Source organism: Tamandua tetradactyla, chromosome 5, assembly GCF_023851605.1.
Source record: "Tamandua tetradactyla isolate mTamTet1 chromosome 5, mTamTet1.pri, whole genome shotgun sequence".
NCBI classification, from domain to species: Eukaryota; Metazoa; Chordata; class Mammalia; order Pilosa; family Myrmecophagidae; genus Tamandua; species Tamandua tetradactyla.
Window position 1 is genome coordinate 193493978 of NC_135331.1, and position 14082 is coordinate 193508059.

The 14082-nt window shown below is 51.1% G+C and overlaps 1 non-coding gene across 1 annotated transcript; it reads left to right on the top strand.

Annotated features, from left to right (window-relative positions):
* Positions 1-4982: 4982 nt before the first annotated feature.
* Positions 4983-5064, top strand: TRNAL-AAG (transfer RNA leucine (anticodon AAG)). The gene has a single exon. It is a non-coding gene; the product is annotated as a tRNA-Leu (tRNA).
* The last annotated feature ends 9018 nt before the right edge of the window (positions 5065-14082 follow it).

Consider the following 14082-nt stretch of genomic DNA (forward strand, 5'->3'; position numbering starts at 1 on the left):
CCAGCATTTACAGCACAACTGCCTCATCTCCATCTCTCCCACCAGACTGTAGCTTCCCTGGGGCAGGAATCATGTCTGCCTTTTCTCAGCAGCAGGAAGCAGATTCTGAATAAAGGCTGGAGTGAATGAATGAAAGAAAAAAAGAGGTAATAGAGCAAGTTGTCATAAAATCTTGTTATTAAGAATTCCATCTACATCTACAATACACTAAAATAATTTATTGGAAGCTACTTTTTAATTGCAAATGGAGTAGAATTATCTTGGTTATGGGTTTATTTTTTATTTTTATTATTTATTTTTAAATGACATTTTACCAATATGGTTGTGAACAGATTTGTATGGTTGGCTTCTGTTTATTTCATAAAACTTCAGATAAACATCATTTTAACTGTAACCTAAAATTGAAGTCTTCTTTAAAATGGTAGGTGTTAATTTAAAAGCAGCATATACTAATTTGTTTTGCTGTGTGATGATGATCTAATGGAAGACTCATAAGCTTTCTTTTCTCCTAACTCAAAAAATATATGGAAAATGTCCTTAAACAAAAATTGTAACCACTTCAATATATTTGCATGTCATATAAAGCAAAAAAGTGTGCAATTATAGTGAATGATATAACTTTGCTCACTGTCATGGTTAGGGACACGTGTCAACTTCGCCAGGTTGTGGTACCTGTTTATCTGATTGGGCAAGCGCTGGCCTGTCTGTTGCAATGAGGACATTTCATAGGATTAGGTCATGATCACGTCAGCTACATCCACAGCTGATTCCATTTGTCATCAGCCAAAGGGGAGTGTCTTCTGCAATTAGTGATGCTAAATCTAATCATGGGAAGCCTTTTAAGGAGGACTCAGAGGAGACAGTTTGCATTCCTGCTTTGGCTGGTGAGCCTCTCCTGCGGAGTTCATCCAGGCCATCCATTGGAGTCATCAGCTTCGCAGCCTGCCCTGTGGATTTTGGACTCTGTGTTCCTACGGTCATGTGAGACACTTTCATAAATTTTATATTTGCAAGTGTTCCCTGTTGATTCTGTTTCTCTAGAGAACCCTAACTAATACACTCACATTAGCTGATTTTTCCAAAAGATGAATGAATTAAATAAAAATAAATAAATGAATAAATAAATAAAAGAAAGGCACCCTGTCCAGATCCCATGCAGGGGAGGGTATTACCCAAGAGCCCGAATACTGGGAAGTGGGAAGCTCCAGAGGCTGTTATAATTTGCCTGTCACATCAAGCTTCAAAAAGCTCAAAGCAAAATCAAGTGTTCTGATTTGCTAGCTACCAGAATGCAATATACCAGAAACAGAATGGCTTTTAAAAAGAGGAATTTAATAAGTTGCTAGTTTACAGTTCTAAGGCCAAGAAAATGTTCCAGTTAGAACAAGTGTATAGAAATGCCCAATCAAAGGCATCCAGGGAAAGATACCTTGGTTCAGGAAGGCCAATGAAGTTCAGGGTTACTCTCTGAAGTGGGAAGGCACATGGCAAACACTGTGAGGATTTCTCACTCATCTAGAAAGGTACATGGTGAACACGGCATCATCTGCTAGTTTTCTCTCCTGGTTTCCTGTTTCATGAAGCTCCCTGGGAGGCATTTTCCTTCTTCATCTCCAAGGGTCGCTGGCTGTGGACCCTTTGCTTCTTGGTGCTGTAGCATTCCAAATCTCCAGCTTTCTCCAAAATGTTTCCTCTTTTATAGGAGTCCCAGAAATAATCAAGACCCACCAAATGGGAGGAGACATGTCACCTAATCCAGTTTAACAACCACTCTGATTGAGTCACATCTCCAGGGAGAGATCTAATTACAGATTCAAACATACAGTTCTGAATAGGATTAGAAGAAATGCCTGCCTTTACAAAATGGATAGGATTAAAATTTGGCTTTTCTAGGGTCCATATATCCTTTCAAACCAGCACAGCAAGTATAACACATGACCTGAATTTCAAAGATAAATGAGATAATTCAAGCAAAATTCTTGGGATGGTGCCTGCACATAGTAGCAGTTCAATTGATATTAGTTGTATTATTATTAACTATTAGTCCATAAAATAATAAAATAATACTATATTTTTGTTGTCATCATGACCAAGTAATTTCTTCTTCAGATAGTTGTGCTTAGAAGAATTACTAGCACGTGGTACACTTTATTTATGCCATTATTTTAAAATGGGGGGGTGCACAGGTGGTTCGGCATGCTCACTTCTATGCAGGAGACCCAGGTTCGAGTCCCAGACCTTGCACTCCCATCAAAAAAGAGTAGATTTAATGGAGGTTGAAAGACCAAAATAGGATAGAATTAAATTGTGTTAACAGAGCTGTATTTGTCCACAGGGAGCATGGAATTAAAAGATTAAGATGAGACTGAGAGAAAAGGAAAGGATGCATCCTTTAAGACTCTTGGGTCTATTGAAGTGGGCACCTGGTGCGTAGTGGAAGTAAACCAACATTTCCTTTCCTCTCTCCCCACTATCTTCGTTGTCTTGGTGTAGGGCCTGTGTCTCTTCCCTTTGCACATATTAGGCACCCAATAATCGTATGTAGGATGAGCAGATTAAGGAATAATGTGAAACTTGAAGATAATGAGTTTCCCAACAATACCTTGGCCAGGTACTCTGGGGAGGAAGGAAGGGGGAAAAGATTAAAGGAACGCAAGGAAAAGGAAACGAGTGTCAGAGAATCTCCACTGATTTCAGAACTTGATTTCTGTAGAGCATGAAGTTACTAAAGATGGATTTTTACAGGCTAAGGACAGCACAAAAGACTCTTTTGGAAGTTGAGAAGACTCCTGTGTTGAGATCGACTATGAGAAAACAGGCTTGTCTCCTGCTCTGTTTCCATCGCGTCTGCCGTGGAGAATGGCCTTCGACTTCCAGTGTAGGACTGAGTCCCTGCACCTGAACCTGTGCAGAGACGAGGGAAATGTCGCCAGCGAGGAACACCTGACAGGAGCCAGATCACGAAGTGCCTTACGTGCCTGCCAGGGAGCTAGAACGCTTTTCCTAAAAGTTTTGGGAGTTGTTGACTGATTTTAAGCAGCCAAGGGCGTGATTGTCCTTACACTAGGGCGACCCCTGTGGCACTGGTGCGGATGGACTGGGTGGGGGGGACGCCAATTGGCAAGGAGACCAGGCAGGGTCTCCGAACCCCACCGAAAGGGACTAAGGCTGAGCGTGCGGAGGAACAGAGAAAAAGAGGGTACTTCTGCGGGGAGGGAGAATAGATTGAGACGAGGCCTTTGCACGGTGACGGGCGCGAAGGAGGTGCTCAGTGAGTACGTGTCGCACAGCCTCTCTCCCGTGTGAGCAGCCCGGCTCCACATCCGCCTCGCTCTTCATTACCGTCCGGTGCTCGTCTTGCTTCTCTGAGTATCAGTTTGTCCTCCCCGCTTCCTGCTTCTCTTTTCACCCCTTCTTTCATCTTGTAGGCCGGTTGATTTAAAGATTCACTCAGCACTGGAAGCAGGGGAAGTGCAGTACAATGAGATTGAGGCGGGATTTCCTTTTTTCCTTTTTTTACGTGGAAACCTGCCGGTAGGCAGTTTCACAATGGTAAGAGATGACCAATCATTTATTAAAATGACAGTATCGTTTAAATTAAATTAATCTAATAAATTAAAGTAAGTAATAAAAATCATTGCACGCGGTACTGCACCTTTCGCAAGTCACTCTCTCCTCCTGGCTCCAGCCCCCCATCACCAGTAAGTTTCTTGACCCTGCTATTTTCTGTAGCTTGACCAGGGCCAGGCATAAGCGCTTGTTGAAATGCATTTTTAAACCTGCCGGCTCCAACTCCAATAGGTATAAAAAGAACTAGAAGAATTTTGGAATGTTTGATTCTTACTGAGAATCACCATTTCATAATTGAGCATTACATGATTCTTAAACGAATTTGTTTAAAAATCATTCGTATCAAGGTAATTTCCTTGGATTCTTAAAAAGGAAGATATTGTACATTTTTCAAAGGAGAAAAAGAGAGACATGATTTGTAGACGGCTTAATTGTCATCTTGCTCCTTCTGGGCAAAAAAAAAAACAAAGCCCAAAGGTTCAAACTCAGAAACTTCAAGATTACGAGGACTACAGGCTGCCCACGACTCTAATAAAGGAATTTTAATTTTTACTTCCACGAAACATCTACCACTGTAAGTACAAGAAACAGTTTTAGATCTTCTGAATCAGAGCATTTCAAAATAGGACGGGGCGGTGCTTTAGTTCACGTCTAAAACGCAGCCTTAGATAATGAAGCCACGCAAAACCGAGGCAGAGGGGGCCTCCCAGGCAAGCTGTGCAGCCCCTGCTTGTTTTCTGCGGAGCGGGAGGGCGGGGCTGTGCCGCGGGGCAAGAGGGGGCGGTGTGCGGGGCGGGAGGAGGGCGGTGCGGGAGGAGGGCGGTGCGGGAGGAGGGCGGGGCGGGAGGAGGGCGGTGCGGGAGGAGGGCGGTGCGGGAGGAGGGCGGGGCGCGGGGCGGGAAAGGGCTATGAGCCGGGCCGGGCTTTCCTGCAAGAGGAAGCAATGTGCCGGGGGCGGGGGGTCTCGCCACGCGGCGGGAGGGGGCGGGGCGCGGGGCGGGGCTCTGCCGTGGGCCGGAGTCTCGTCTCCCGCGCCGCCTTTTCAAAGTTAAAACTCAACTAGCGACGTCCCTTGTGAGGCGCTGGGTTCCGGGAGGTGGCGGGCGCAGGAGGCGAGGGTCCCAGGATTCTTCCCGCGCTTCCCCATAGCAGTTCCGGGGCTCAAACCCAACGGCCGGACTTGCTCACTCCCGGTGTCGGGGGACTCACTCCCTGGAGTGTAAGGGCCTGGAGCCAGTCCGGGACCGGAGCCCGTAGCGTCTCCTCTGTGCCGGCGACGAACGACCCAGGGTCAGCGCGACCTGTGCAGGAGCCGTCTCGGGTCGGGCGGGGGCGGGGAGCGAGGACGCGAGGACGCGAGGAAAGCGACGTTCACTCTTTGGAGAAGAATAGGTCAACTCGCAGCCCGTCACGGTAGCGTGGCCGAGCGGTCTAAGGCGCTGGATTAAGGCTCCAGTCTCTTCGGGGGCGTGGGTTCGAATCCCACCGCTGCCAGCAGGTTTTTTTCCCCCCATCTCTAAATTCTGGCTTAATAGTAAATGTCCCTTCTTCGGGGCCCAAATACTGCCAGTTTTCACAACCTGTAAGGTCTGACTTCTGTTTGCCCAGGAGCCGGAGGGAACTTCAAGCGCATCCCGACACGTGATAGGCTTTCGAGTTATTTCAACCAACACTGAGCGCTCACTCTGCAGGATGCTTACTCCCGTGGTCGCCGTTGTATTTTCACCGTTCACAAGTACCCAGCACATAACAGACCTTCATTTATTACACTCGCTTGTTTTAAAAGTATATATTCAGCGCCCGCTATGTACCAGGTAAACTAGCTAGGCCCTGCAGTACAGCGTTGTTCAATAAATGATGAACGAATGAATGAATGGCTGTCAATCTGTCGGGATCTGCTTGCAGCGGGACACCGCCTCCGCCCTCGAGGGAATGAACTGTGTTCGGAAGCCGCGTTTTCACCATCCCCTCAGTCTGCTCATTTCACATTCTGAGCATTAATTATGCTCCACCGAGCTGTGCTGACTCTGCAGAGGGGTCTCGTCTCGCGGCTAACTACCCCTCACGCCTGACCAGCGGGGGGAACTCTCGCCGTCTGCCTCGTTCTCAGGGGCGCACCCCCACACACCCACACCCACACCTCAGCTCCACACCCACCCCCCGCACCCACCCACCACCCACACCCACCCACACCTCACCTCTACCCCCACATCCCAACCACCACCCATCACGCATACCCCCTGTGGCCCCTCCCGCCTCCCACCAGCCCCGCACGAGCGAGTGGAGAGGCAGCGGGGCCCGCCCTGGTGTCCGCGGGGAAGAAGCTTTAAACGCGAGCGCGCAGAATGGCCGCAGCGCCGACTTGCGTGCGATGAAAATTGGAGAGCGGAGAGCTTGAGGGCCGGGAGCGTGAGAGCGGGGAGTGAGTGTGAGATCGGGGAGCGTGAGAGCGGAGAGCGTGAGAGCGGGGAGCGTGAGAGCGGGGAACGTGAGTGTGAGATCGGGGAGCGTGAGAGCGGGGAGTGTGAGAGCGGGGAGTGAGTGTGAGGGCGGAGAGCGTGAGAGCGGGGAACGTGAGTGTGAGATCGGGGAGCGTGAGAGCGGGGAGTGTGAGAGCGGGTAGTGAGTGTGAGAGCGGGAGTGAGTGTGAGAGCGGGGAGCGTGAGAGCGGGGAGGGTGAGAGCGGAGAGCGTGAGAGCGGGGAGCGTGAGAGCGGGGAGTGAGTGTGAGATCGGGGAGCGTGAGAGCGGGGAGTGTGAGAGCGGGGAGTGAGTGTGAGGGCGGAGAGCGTGAGAGCGGGGAACGTGAGTGTGAGATCGGGGAGCGTGAGAGCGGGGAGTGTGAGAGCGGGTAGTGAGTGTGAGAGCGGGGAGTGAGTGTGAGAGCGGGGAGCGTGAGAGCGGGGAGGGTGAGAGCGGAGAGCGTGAGAGCGGGGAGCGTGAGAGCGGGGAACGTGAGTGTGAGATCGGGGAGCGTGAGAGCGGGGAGTGTGAGAGCGGGGAGCGTGAGAGCGGGGAGCGTGAGAGCGGGGAACGTGAGTGTGAGATCGGGGAGCGTGAGAGCGGGGAGTGTGAGAGCGGGTAGTGAGTGTGAGGGCGGAGAGCGTGAGAGCGGGTAGTGAGTGTGAGGGCGGTGAGCGTGAGAGCGGAGAGTGTGAGATCGGGGAGTGAGTGTGAGAGCGGGGAGCGTGAGAGCGGAGAGTGTGACACGGGACAAAGCACTAAAGGACATGTCAAATTGTCCCTGGTGAGAACAGTGTCGAGGGGGTTGGGGCGAAGCGGGAAAGGTGACTGATCTCACTTCGGACGTTGGGTTGTTAAAGCGAGTGGATGTTGATCTCATAACTGGAAGCGCTGGAGCGCTTCGACCAAAGGCGGTGAGAAGCGCAGCGCGCGGGGCGCCTCCTGCCGAGGCCGCTCCCCAACCGCGTCCCCGGGCTTGTGGGTGGTGGTTCCTTTCTCGTTCGCGAGAGGCCTACGTCTCCTTAGCCACTCCCAGCTGACGGACTCAAGGCGCCTCAGGACTACACGGGAACCATTCCCCCTCACTCTGCTACCTGCCCCGGCTGGGCCGCAGGGACCCTTTCCGGGTTTCTGAGTTTCTTGAGGACCATCAGTGACCACGTGGACGGGCCGGTGGGACAGCAGAGGCCACCGAAGTCACCGCTGAGCACGGCCTCGACGTCCTGAGGAGCTGCTTTGGGTATGTGGCTACCATACTCGCGGCCGGCGCCGTCCAGGCGGGTCATCCTGTGGGGCGAGCGGTGTCCAGGGCCTGGCTGCGGCCGACGCTCCGCCTGCTCGCCGTGGCACCTCACAGCCCAGGTTTCCCCGACCCGGCCATCTCTCTGCGCTCGGGTCACAGGGCGCACGTCTCACCGTCCGACGGCGACAGTCACCCGAGGTCCTCCGGGGACGCCCACGGAAGCGCTGACCGACGCCGTCCGCAGCGAGGTGACGCGGCCGCGGCCTGGGGGCTGGAGGGTCACACACCGGCAGCAGCCCCGGCTATGCTCCCGCGGACACTTTCTGGTGCAATTCAGGCACTTTCCTTCCACAGCCGCCTCGTCTTCAGACCCTCTGTGGGGCCCCGAAAAGCGGCTGGTCGCTCCCACCGAGGGTCGACGCTCCTAGCTGTCCACGGTGGGGACCAAAGCGACCCGGTGCGGCCGGACCTGGCGGTGGCGCGGGGCTCTGCCCGGTGGTGGGCCCGGAGCCCGAGCGGGAGCTGGGGCCAGGGCGGGAGCCAGGGCTGGGGCGGGGCCTGGGCCGGGGCCCGGGAGCGGGAGCGGGGCGGGGACCAGGGGCGGGAGCGGGGCGGGAGTGGGGCGGGAGTGGGGCGGGGGCGGAGGGCGGGGCCGGGGGCGGGGCCAGGGCGGGAGCCGGAGGTGGTGGGGGGAGGGTAGCGTGGCGTGGGGGGAACCCGGGCTGGGGTAGGGCTAGGGGAGCTAGCGGGCACCGCGGTGGCATCTCCGGCGGAGAGAGCTCTTCACCTGTCCCTACCTGTGGGTTCCTGCTGGAACGCGTTGGGTATGCTCTGCTCTAACTCGATCCAACACTTATCTTAGCACTTAATATACTTTTTGGAAATTTTTGGGTAACTGACTGCTTTTCTCCACGGAGAAAGGCAGGGCTCAGATACAGAACCATATTTTCCTTGCTTCTGCACCTCCTGGAAACTAAGTATTTGTGGTAAGCTTCCGTTAATAAACATATGAAGGGATGTCTTTCTAATTTGTGAGACTGGCAGAGCATACAGAGGTGAGAAGCAAGGAGGGCCCTGAGACCTGCAGCTTTGGAAGCACCGTTTGGGCAGGACGCAGCTGAGCCTGGCTCTGGACTGCTGAGTAGACTGCACGGACCTGCCCTTTCTGGACTGAGCTCTGCTGTCAGGTGACTACAAACCGGTGTCCGCAGGGACAAACAGCTCTCCGTGGTGTAGCCCGGCCATCGTTTCCCAGCCGTTCTGCTAGGGACCTTCACATGCTGACGTTTGCCCCGCACAAGTGTGACTCAACCACCGATGATTCCAAGGAAAGGGCACAAGCCACTTGCACTCCACACCCAGGAATAAACAAACCATGCCCTCTGCCCTATTTCCCGGGTACTCTCATTCCCTTGGGGCTAAAGGTGATAGAGTGGAAGAAATAGTCATCTAGTCCCTTTTACAGTTCTGGTATCATTTTTAGGACCAGAGGACATTTTCTTTTTCTCTAAGAAATAAGGTTGTGGCTTATGAAATGGAAAGGCTACCACCTGTGCTGCGGAAGAAAGTATTGATTCATTGATTCTGATTCATCTCAGCTGATCTGAAATAACTTAGGTGCTCTGTTAAGGTTAGAATAGTGGATATAGAATGGAGAGGTTTGTGGGGTTTTGGGGGGAGGAGTGGGGTTCTACACTGTATTTGCCAGTGTGCTGATTTGAAAGGATGTATGGACCCTAGAAAAGCCATGTTTTAATCAAAATCCCTTCATAAAGGTAGAATAATCCCTATTCAATAATGTATGTTTGAAACTATAATCAGATCATCTCCCTGGAGATGTGAGTTAATCAAGAGTGGCTGTTAAGATGGATTAGGTGATATGTCTCCATTCATTTAGGTGGGTCTTGATAAGTTTCTGGAGTCCTATAAAAGAGGAAACATTTTGGAGAATGAAGGAGATTCGGAGAGAGCAGAGAATGCTGCAGCACCACGAAGCACAGCGTCCATGAGCCAGCGACCTTTGGAAATGAAGAAGGAAAACGCCTCCTGGGGAGCATCATGAAACCGGAAGCCAGGAGAGAAGGCTAGCAGATGACGCTGTTTGCCATGTGTTCTTCCAGCTGAGAGAGAAGCCCTGACTGTGTTCACCATGTGCCTTCTCACTTGAGAGAGAAACCCTGAACTTCATCGGCTTTCTTGAACCAAGGTATCTTTCCCTGGATGCCTTCGATTGGGCATATCTATAGATTTGTTTTAATTGGGACATTTTCTAGGCCTTAGAACTGTAAATTAGAAACTTATTAAATTCCCCTTTTTAAAAGCCATTCTGTTTCTGTATATTACATTCTGGCAGCTAGCAAACTAGAACAGTCAGGGTTCTCTAGGGAAACAAAAACAAGATATCTCTAAACAAGATATCTGTAAACAGTATGAGATTTTATAAAAATGTGTCACGCAACTGTAGGACGCCCGAGTTCCACAGTGCAGCTGCCACCTGGCACTCGGTGGAGGTCTTCTATGAATTCCCCAGAAGAGGCTGGCTGAAGTAGAAACCAAAATGCGCTCTTCCAACTGCTGACATCATCACCTTGCCCTTAAAAGCCTTGCGCTGATTGGACTAAATGTCTCTCATTCTGGAAGAAACTCCCCTTAGTTGATCATAGATGTAATCAGCCATAGATGCAACCAACTGAGTGATGACTTAAGTCCATGAAATGTTCTTACAGGAGCAGTTCGGCCAACTCTACTGGACCAGGCCATTGGGTACTGTCACCTGGCCAAGTGGACACATACACCCAACCATCAGAGACACTTGAGAGCCCCTTATGGTCACCTGCCCAGAAGTCTTTTAATTTCCCTGCATCCTCCAACCCCACCCCACTCCCAAGGTATATTCAATTCAACCCACTTTTATGCGTACACATTTTGTGGCAGGCACATTGCTCCGTTGGAGATACAAGAAAAGTATCAATATCAGAAAATGATTCAGGGGATCCTTAGCAATTCAGCCTTGGAAGGCAACCAGAGGCATATTAAACATAGATTGCCAATAATTACTATTTGGATTAACAAAAGCAATGATTTATAGCTGAGTATTTCTTTCAGTCATGCACCATATATGGTCTCTTTTTATATAATGTTCTTATAGTTACTGTATAATCCTGTTATCTTATTAAATGAGTTTTGGGGAAGAAATTACTATGTCTAGCATTATGCTATCCATACTCCAGTATGGTCATACTGGAGTACATACTGGAGTATGGTCATCCACACCTATTTTGAGGGCCATCTGAACATTGACATGTCCACCTTCAAGGTGGGACCTGCAAAGGCCAAATAATAATAATAATAAAGAATGACGGCTCCCTTTAGACTTAGGAGGTTGAGTCTTTGAAGTGAAGCAAAAAGAAACCCTCTGAAAAATATAATGCTGGGCTCTTCCCCTGAGTACTCACTAATCAGTTCATCAATTCGTTCGTTCGTCATTCATTCATCCTTTCATCTATGCGTCCATGCCACCAGCATTGATTGAGCTCATACTCCGTACAGACCTTGGGGTGTCAAACAGCGGCGAAATCCCGGCCCGGCACTTAAGGCATTCTGGACCAGGCAGGCAGAGTTTGAACAGCTGAACCCAAGATTACTTCAGAGTGGAAGCCGCAGGAATCCGGGGTTTGCTCTGGAAACGCCTGCAGGTGGAGCTGCAGAAAGGAGACACAGCCGTTTTCTTTTCCTGCTTCAAACCAGGAGGCGACAATCCGCTGTACCCCTGCATGGGCCGGAGGTGGAGGCCAACCGAGAGGGTGGGAGGTGGCAGCGCTGTGAGGCCAGGACAGTCGACGTGCAGCCAAGGGAAGCCCGGGAGCGAGGCGAGGGACCAGTCAGCGCGCGTCCCGCTCCCGCTGCGCGGGTGGGGCTTTTCCATCGCCCCGGGAGGAGGGCAGAGATTTTCCACCCATTAGAGATCATTATAATAGTTATATTATTATTTAGCGAAAACACGTTTTTGACCCAACAGCAAGAAGGGATAGAGCTCGTTTAAAAGGGCGTTTCGTTTTCAATAGCCGTGTTCTCTGAGCGCACGGCTCGCCTCGGAGGGAAAGCGGGGCCGAGCAGCCCGTGGGGGGTTGGTGGCGGGCGCTGGGCACCAGCGGTCCAGCTCAAGTCTCGGCGGGACCTCTCCTGTTCCCGCACAAGCTCCTCTTTCTTCAGTGAATCGTGATTTTTCATTCTGATGGCCCAGGATGTAAACGCGGACTGATACGGGGTCCCCACGGCCGAACGCTCCGGACCAGCCTGGATCCGCCGGGTAGCGGGCGCCCACGGCCCGTACACGTGCGGGACGGCTGCTCGCAGGCCCTGACTGCACAGAGCAGACGGGAGAAGAGGAGCCTTCATCCTTCACTGAGCGCCCTTGTTTTAAGTTGAAAACGGAAAAGGTCAGCGAAGATGAGAAACTGAAAAGGAAGAAAACGCGCCTGTGAGTAACCACAGTGGCTGCCGGCCCGGAGCGGGACCCGAACCCGTGGTCCACGCGGAGAGCTTGAGCCTGGCGCCTTGGACCCCTCTGCCAGCCCGACGGCCGGCGGCGCATGTGGCAAAGGGCAGTGATGGCCAATCCCGACCACCGTGCGCGCCGCGGCCCGCTGAGTCCCGCAGTCCGGGCTCAGGCTAGAGGAAATGCGTCTCTGTCACCGAACTGAAGCTTCCTTCTCGCGGGTGTCGGGAACTCTGATGCGAACCGCGAGGCTGGAATTCAGCGCCGTCGCGGCCCCCCCCCCGCCTGTCCTGCGCCCACCCCGCGGACCAGCCGGAGCGCCGCGCCCTTGGCCAGGACTGCGGAGAGCCCCGAGCGCGTGAGCCCGGGGGGAAGAGATGAGCGAGCCAGCGCCGAGCCGGGGGCAGCAGGACAGCCCGCGTGGATGCGCCAGGACCTGGGGGACAGCTGGACAGCCCGTGTGGACGTGCCAGGCCCTGGGGGGGTCTGAAATCTGTTCTACAATGAATTGGTGTGATGTGCTTTGAAATTTATTACTTTTTTGTTTATATGTTATTTTTCACCAAAAAAAGGAAGGAAAATAACTACAGAAAAAGTAGAATTGTGTTTTGTAGGATGTTGGCTTGAAGATTGATTTCAACATCGTTGACGTGCGAGAACCCAGAGGGGTGGAGAGGAGCTGTGCACTGCACGGAGGCCAGGACCCGGCAGCCGGGCCCGCGCCACGTTCACTCACAACTGGCTAGAGGAAAAGGGAAGGAAACCGGCAGGGGAAAGACCCACGGACAAGGCCAGTGGACGCGTCTCCAGTGGACAAGCTGTGGACAGGCCACATCTCCGCGCGGCCCCCCAAGACTTCTTGCATTGCATGACCCATTGCCGAGCAATACAAAGTTTTTTTTTAACTTAACAATATGACTTGGACATTTTCCTTTATCAGTGCACACTTTCTTTTTACTGACATATGCTAATTTATCATATGCATATACCATAATTATTAATTGACATTTTCCCCCTTTCCCAGTTTTCTTTTTTGTTCTCACTCCTTTTTTCTCAAATAGTTCCAACTAGATCAAAAAACTAGATTTGAATGGGAAATAGGAAGCTAAGTGCTGGTTAACTATGGCAATGTCCAGGGACATGGAAGGACCGGTCCACGCACTCAAAAACATAGGGTATTTCCATACTGAAGGTGAACAGGATTGAAAGGGGTTGTATAGACCATTGAGTCCCACGGATTCACACTCGAAATATAAATAAGTTCTTGCATGAACTACGGCAAAGGTATGAAGCTTGTACAAAGAGTGTATAAGTTCGGGACACAGGGGGAAAACTGCTGTTGCATGCTGTGGCCTACACAGCAACGCCAGGGTACATAAGTGGGGGAGGGACAAGAGTTAGGGGGAGGTTTAGAGTTCCTACTTGACAAGAGTATGTTTATTGGTTATCTTTCTCTTGGGAACAGTGAAAGATCTAAAATTGAGAGTGTTGATGGACTGTGGACATTACACATGATGCCCAATGAATGCGGGCGGCTGAAGGGTGCACTGACTGAGAAGTACACTGGCAAACAACGCTGTATACATGATCCATACTGTACTGTTACAAAAAAGGAACGAGTTTGTGAGCCACGCAACATTGTGAATGAACCTGCGGGACATTTGGTGAGGCAAAATAAACCAGAAACAAAAGAGCAAATATTGTATGGTCTCACTTAGAAAATACTTATAAGAAAACAGGAGCCTAGACTGTAAGTTTTTATAGCAGTAACATGTAGTCCAGAGTGGTAACTTATTTCTGGGTTTTGAAAGGCTGTTTTATAAATGTATTACTCAACATGTCTGGAGAGATCATTTAAACAACCTACACTAAGCCCTTGCTCTTGAGGCTTCTGTACTGAAGCTTATGGATATAACGGAGAAGCTTGGCCTACCCATGGGTGTGCCTAAGAGTCTTGTCCAGAGGATCTCTTTTGTTGCCCAGATGTGGCTTCTCTCTCTCTCTCTCTCAGCCCAACTCTGCAAGTGAAATCATTGCCCTCCCCCCCCATGCGGGACATGACATCCACAGGTGAAATTCTCCCTGGTGCTGTGGGATCAACAATGCAGGGAAAAGAAGTGTAACAAATAAGGTATCAGTGGCAGAGAGAGATTAAATAGAGTTGAGAGGCTACTCTGGAGGTCACTATTATACAAACTTCAGTTAGACACTGCTACCTATCATAATCTGCCAAATCCCAACCAAAAACCATTCCAGCCAATCCTAAAGAATACCTAGGGCATCATATAAGATTCTACAAAGATTTCACG